Here is a 7,995-nt window from a genome sequence, read left to right as displayed (position 1 = left end):
ATAAGGCCAGCACTCACCCGACGATCAGTCCCTCCATTGTCGTACTGAATCAATTCTCATCAAATAGCGAGGGGATTCGGATGCCTCCTTACGGGCACGGCGGGCAGAACTTCCTCAGCACTCAACTCACACTCAGATGGAGAGAAACAAGAGTTCAATGATCGCTCAGTCCAACCACTCTCAGTGACAATTACACTCGTGATCAATACACTTCATGAACTTCGTATTCAACTCAGTGCAGGTGCATACACTCCATAAGATGCGATATCATACTACTTATCTCCCTTCCAATGATGATGGCATTCTCCAGTCTTCACTCACTCTCCATAACTCACTCTTTTTCCAGCCTTTGACGTCCTCAACTCGTGTTCGCACAATCGCCGTTACACTCTTAATCAGCCGAGCCCTCGTAACACTCTCCAGAAGCCTCCGTGAATCAGCAACACCACTACAAAATAAACGACTTCTCTCGGGGGAGAACCACCCCAAACTTCTTCTTCTTCTTCTTCTTCTTCTTCTTCTTCTTCTTCTTCTTCTTCTTCTTGCTTTTTACGGCGGATCGCAGACAGATATGTGCATTACCGCTCCACCCCAAACTGTTTCTTTCTGTTTCTTTTATACGCTCCCTTTGTCTCTCCAGCCTCAGCAGAAATCCCCCACACCTGATGTGCATCGGTCATTATCCCCGTCGTCATGGTGACTGAACGCATAACCGGAACCGTCCTGGTGTTACCATGCCACGGTCCCGGGGGAAACACAACCTCCGCGGAACTTAGTTCCGCCTCCATTTGGTCACCTTGTGACATATTATTATTTATTCACTGTAAATATAATATTTTATATAATTAATATCTGTTTTATGCAGTGCATGGTTGGAGAAAGACATTTTTAATTATTCCTGGAAGAGGCTTAATTTTGTTTATTTTGCATTTCTTAATTACATCTTAGGGCTCTCACAAATGCTATTTTCATTAAGGTCAAAGTTCCACACCACCACAAAAAGCAAAAGTAAGGAAAGAGGAAATACATCGTAATTTATATGTATAACACTATGAGTACTAATAGAGGTGCTTCTCTTCCTCTATCCTCCTCTGTATGGTGCTGGAAGTGAAACCAGAGGAGCTGAACACGCAGTGCTGGTTGGGCTTTTGGTTATGATGTGGATGGGGTAAAAAACAGGAGAGAGTAGACTCTCTGATCCATGTTATCAGAAGATGGTAGTAATGCGCTATTACGTATGATTTGCCAGTTAAAAGAAAGAAGTAGCTTTTACCACAGGTGGTGAATGCCAGCATTGCCTGACACAGTTAAATCAAATAGTGATATACCTATAGTTAACTCCCAACTAAAACCACTGGATAAAACTGCAGTTTCTTTGCAGGAGAAATGAAAAGCTGTACAGAACATACTGATCGGTCTTGTTTCACTGAACAGCTTCACAGATAAGAAGTGACAGTATGAACTGATACATTACAGTGTAAATACTTTTCCTAACATTACAGAGGACTGGCTATAAAACTGCAGTGCTTTATATAGTGGTAAACTTTTATGTAAAAATGATTTACACTCATTTGTTTTGACTTTGTAAGGGTGGATTTCCTGCAGGGGTTCAGACTGCAAGACTGCTGAATGACTAAAGAAAAGTTTTCAGCAAGATGGTAGAAAACTGTACATTTCTTGTCTATTCCACTCACTGCTACTTACACCAACGACGTAAATAAGCGCAGTTATATGTGGGAGAGCGTTGCTATAGAGAGTGACAATATTGTATTGCAATATGTAGCACTTCAAAGGCGATACCAAATCAAAACTGGTTAGCACATTAGTTGTAATTGAAAAGATTTAATGACAAAATATGGTTATGGTTACACTTAAAATAGTTACAAAATAGATGTATGAGATGATGATAACTTATACCATTAATTGTACCCAGCATATATGAAAGATGTTACCTGATAGAGAGAGCAAGAGAGAGAGAGAGAGTGTAGAGAGTAAGAGGAAAGAGGAGACAGAGCAACAGTTTCAATCTTCTTTTATCCTTTCCCTGACCATGTGACTAAAACCCAGATGTGAGGCATTCAAACTGACCAATCAGATAATTACAACTTCCACAATTGAACTAAAGGTGTGACAATTCATCAACACCCAAAGTACAAACATATTGGCCTACAGGCCTTGATCAATATCTGTCTTTAGGAACTCCAAATGGTCCTTGTGGTAGAAAGAGGGGGTAGAAAAACAGTCAAGCAAATGTTTTTGTTCGTTTTAAATATCTTGGATTATTTTCAAGTCTACAACTTTTAAACAACATCCATTTTTTTAAACAGATAACTACCTTTTAAATAGAAAAAAAGAGAGAGTGTCATTACTTTAAAATTAGAAATTTTATTATTTTTAATCTTGAAATATTGAATTAGGATAAAGAACAGTTTCAGTTGTCAGAAATCCTCTCCAACACTATTGATTTTTGTAAAATATAAGTAATGTTTTACTTTGAAAAGTGAATGGTGGACATCAAGATGTTTGGTGCAAACTTTATTAATGCCGTTAACCCTCTGGGGTCTAAGGTGTTTTTGGGGTCCTTGAGATGTTCTGACATGCCCTTACATTTGTGCTTTTTTCAGTTGCTTATAAACATATTAATGGCAAAGGTATAATTACACTCTATTTAGCACAAACAGGGTTGCCATAATATGTGAGCAACATGTATGTACATGTTTGTATTTTTGAGAAAATAATGTTTATGCATGGTTATTGAAAAAACTAAAAATGAAAATTTCTGAAATAAGGCCACAAAACACATACTAAATATATGTCAATAAGACTTTTGACTAATGCATTTTGTCGCCTAGAGTTTTTTCTTCAAAATTATGTGAAAATCATCCTGCCTAATCGTTCACATAAAACAATACATTGATTTAAATTTTGTAACACACTTTTTGTTTGGAAAGGCAATATGCGGGTGGGCGTGATTCACACCTGAGGAGACAATGGGCCCCCGCATAATGAGGCTGCATATGTAATGAGCCTTTCATTCAGGTGTGTGACTGAGCCACAAGAAAGAATGCAACTACAATATATATATATATATAAGTAAACATCTTAAGTAAACTGCTGAAAGTGAAAGCTGGTGAAAAAGATCGGTGCAACATCCATTATTTGGACTTGGTTCGGATTTAAGCCGTCCGACGAGCAGCAGCAAACTATATAGACAGAGTGTGGTAACAGTTCAGTAAGTTAACACACGACTAATCCGTTCTACCACCTCAAATTCAAAACGAAACATGATATCACTGAATACCAGCGCGCGCTTATTATTCCCAATATATCTTAGTGGTGTAGCACATAATCTCTGTCTGCGCCCGATTTTAAGAATCGTTGTTGTGTTTCTTTTTAACTGAAAAGACATCAGTTAGACAATATTCTAATTTTAAATTTGGGGTTTCATAAGCTCCAAGCCATAATAAACATTAGACCTACTTAAGTCTCTGCTGCTAGTGTACTTACATTTTATTTATCTGCAAAATTATGTTGTATACTTACAGTTTTGCACAATATATGTTCTCAAAACTACATACACTATTTAAAAAAAAAAAAAAAAACATTTAGCAGTTGTTTAGCAGGGTCTGTGTAACCTGTTCTGAAATGGTTTTATTATAATATATATCGTTATCGCAAGAGGCTGCAATGTATATCACAATATGGATTTTAGGCCATATCGCCCATCCCTAATTGATAGCCTATAGTAGTTGATAATAACATAGGCCTACCTAATGTTACCTACGGACGGTAACAGTACATTAGTAACCTTTTACAGTCTATGAGTAGAACAGCTTTCTCAAGCAGTTTGTGATGTATATATATTGTCGTGGATATTTTTCCCTAAACCTAACTATCTGGGGCGTCTGCACTCGACACCTGCCTTAATATCCGGGGCGTCTACACTCGACACCTGCCTTAATATCCCTGGCGTCTACACTCGACACCAATACCTTAAACTCTAGCTTTTGCATCTTCAGTTGACAACTGGCTGAGTTTCTAACTAACTTGCTTCCCTAAACTAGCTTCCTGCGCAGGAATAAATTGACAAACAGACCTGCAATTGTCCTTTAAATGCTTTAATCACGGCCGGGAGATCTTCCCGAGCAGTTCTCAGGGAATCTCTCCCAAGAAGCAAGGCCGGAGGATCTCAGACAAATTCCATTGAGAATCCCACCGTAAAACACATATACAACAGTTTTTATAGAATCAGGGTATGGCATAAATGTCAGGCTGCATTACATAATTTCCCCATTATTTGATTGGTTCTTCATATGTAAACCCCTCTGTTACTAGGTAAAGCAAACTTTTATCTTGTGATTACTTATCACAAGGTTTTAACGATGACTTAATTTGTTCTAACAGACTTGTCTAGTTTCACTTCCCATAACTATGTTATTTTTACCCGTAGACACATACTCAAAGTCACAAGTTTTTCCCCAAAGAGTTTTGACACATTAAAAGCATTTGAATGTTGTTCCTGCAAGAAAAGCAAATGTTAGTTGATTAATTAACGTTGATTAATTAAAATTCATTCACAATATATATATAATTGGTTCACAGTTGTTGTTGTTTTTTCCACAAATTGTGCTTGCAAATTGTATAATATCCAAGGTAAACATTTCTAGTAATTGTGCAGTTAATTGTTCTCATACTGTATTTTCAGATTTGGAATATATTCTCTACCCAAATGTGTCACTAATAAAGCATAATCAAATTATTTAAAGAGAAGGCTTATAATGACCTTTTAAGATTTTTTTTACATCTATCCTTGTATATATATATATACTGTACATATATATATATATTTTTTTTTATTAAAAAGGTTATACAATTACAACAACATTTAAAATTGTAACAATATTTCCAGTGTAATCTTTCTTTGTAAAAACTAAAGTATACATTTTATCATACGTAATTCAATTCATATGAGCAGAAATTGGCAACATTATAAGCTTACAGATCTGGCCTTTAAAAACGCGCGTTTTCTCCCGCGGCATTCGGCAATTCGTCTCGTAGAGTCTCGCAGAATTCTGCAAGTGCTTTCGGAGGGCGCTACTTACAAATTCCCTCAATGTGTTTCGCTTCACAGAATATCCACCAGGTGGCGCATAAAAAACAACTTTACATTAGATTTTTTCTTTTACTTCATTACGTCACGATTGTGAGAAAACATCCACAATAAAATATAAATTATAAATAGTAATAGACACAAATATTTACAGTAGGCTGTCATTGCTGTGGTTTCCAGGAGATGAGTGCATGCAGAATATTTAACATTGCTTTTATTAAAACAGCAAAGTGACGTTCTTGCCAGTAGCGCATAACTTTTTTGTACAACTATTAAGATTATTGTGCATGCAATGCGCATTTATATAAGTGCAACAGAGAATTTAGTGTGAGCATAATACACGTGACTCTGCCTGTAAAAACCCAGCAGTATTTTTTATATATATACACAAAATCATCCTAACATAATGCAATTAAATAATGCGACTTACCCAGATTCTTAATTCGTGAAGATATTTCTTGTGTGATTGTTCTTGTGCAGATATTTCTTGTGAGGTAATGTTGCAGCTCAACGCGTAGCATTTATATTTTGGGCGCATCTGATTTGCCATTACATTATTAATAAATATTTTAATTGAACTGTCTTAATGCATTAAGCATAAAGATTTTTCCACGTTAGTCTCAGAATGTCCGGGGTTGGTTTGAGGTCTTGCCGACAGTTTGTAAATCTTCTAAATATTCATATTCACAAATTCCATACAAAGGGTGATCAACAGTTATGACTTCTAAAATAAAATAAAAATGACCAGATAAGAGGTATCTGATTGACAGTTTGACAGATGTTGTTTTAAAAAAATAATTACAACATTATGGGGAAGTGGTATTAAATATTCGATAACACATAGCCTAATACAATTATTTTAAGTATGCATTTTGTTCAGTTTTGCTTATACAAAATGTTCCCTGTTTTTTATATAATTAATTTAATCTGAGATGTGCGTTATATCGCTTTTTGATCATTATTTGTGTTGTCGAATTTTGACACAGTTTCATTACTTGTTCATAATAATTTGATTCATAATTATGTCGTTTTTTTCTAAAAGTAAAAGTAAAAAAACTAAAAGTTTTTCTAAAAGCAATATTCTAAAGAGATACAAAGACAGTGTACGTGTACCCACCAGATTTCGCCATGAGTCATTTTGTACCCACCACTTTTAACTTCCGTTGACCGTTTTCAGTGGTTATGAGGAGCAATATGAGAGAAAATTTTTGTAATCATTGTCTGACACAACAAAAAAAAAATTATAATATTCATTTTATTTTAATTTTCGTGTTCGCATTTATGAGGGAAAAAACAACGTGTCAGTTTACGGTTATGGACGTGAGCGCTCTAAAAGCGGCACTAAAAGACTGCTTTAAAACTTTCACAGAGACCTTAAACAGAACAGCTGCCTTTCTTTAAATCGAATTTCGTTTTGTATTAATTATGTCTTAATTTTAATCAATGTTTCGTGAACCAATTGCCTGGATTTAAGAAGTAAATATAGCAGACAATCACGACACCGGCGCCGGCGATATCTCATAAATGAACCGAAACTCAGCGTGTAATGCACATTCACATTTACAGTGTATTTAGACACATTTAGACGCATTCATAATCATTACTTTTACCGGTTCTTTGTGGCAAGCTTTATGCGTGCGGTCGTGCGATTGAGTGCGGCTATATTATAGTAAATGCTCATTACTTAAAACAAAGCATAAGCCTCTTCCTGGCATGCAATGGAATCTACAATGTCAGTTGGTTATATCAACATATGTCAAATTAAGTTACGCGATATCAACAAATTAAGCTATAAACATTAATTTGAAATAACTTAAAGCGTATGTATAGTATATTTGCTTAAATAGCATTTAAACAAAGGAACTGCAAGGGATTAAAACCCCGCCCACACGCTGGTGAAAACTGGAAAAACCGGTTTTCTTTTGATTCCCTGAGAGGAGATCGATTAGCATTGGGGGTTGAATCGGCAGACCTGGGGGGTGGGTGGTTGTAATTTCTTGACTCTGTGCAATTGGTAGCAGCTAAAACAAGCAGCTAAAACAAAGACTGTGCAATTAATTACATTTTGGAAATAACTTTCTTCATGTCGTTTTATTTATACACTGTAAAACTTTTTTTTTTTTTTTTTTTTTTTTGAATTTGTAAATATTAAATATGTTTTACAAACAATTGGTTTACAAACTCTTGGAGGTTTGTGGTTACCATCATTCAGAAGAGTGGTGCTTGTGTTTAGACTTGTGTTTTACGTGATTAAATCAGGAAGATTACATTGGTTTCTGTCCACACGGAGACGCATTTAAGACGATTTAATCAGGAAATGGAGGCACCGGCGCGATATAACTTGCATTGCTCGTGAACTGAGCTCGTCTCATAAATGAACCGAAACTCAGAAATGTATCTAGAAAGCTTGAAATGTCCACTTTTAAACAAAACAATTCAAAACGAAAAGAAACAGACAACTCTCTTTTGTAAGTGTGCATTTCTAGGCACGTTCACAATATCTGCGAAGATGACGAGTCAGCATTGTCAACATCTTTGACTGACACATAAAACACTAGTTGATTAGTAAACAATTAAAATGTCTCCTTGCTATATTTGACACATGATTACTTTTGCCAGTTCTTTGTGGCAAGCTTTATGCATCCGTTAACTATCGAATATCGTGACTCATATTTTGTACCAGACCATTTATGGTTGTTCATATTGTTCAACAAAGTTCTTGATAAAAAAAGAAAAGAAAAAAAAGAAGCTACTGTGCCTAATATTATTGTTGTATAGCGCGCAAGGTTTATGCGCATGCTTTAAGTCTTCTCCGTTTTTAGTGTATGTCTGTGGCAGAATTACAGTGCCTGGTCTGGTATGTATACTAGGCTACATCGTTTTGA

This window comes from Squalius cephalus, assembly GCF_949319135.1.
Source record: "Squalius cephalus genome assembly, chromosome: 4".
Lineage (NCBI taxonomy): Eukaryota > Metazoa > Chordata > Actinopteri > Cypriniformes > Leuciscidae > Squalius > Squalius cephalus.
This window is presented reverse-complemented; position numbering follows the sequence as displayed.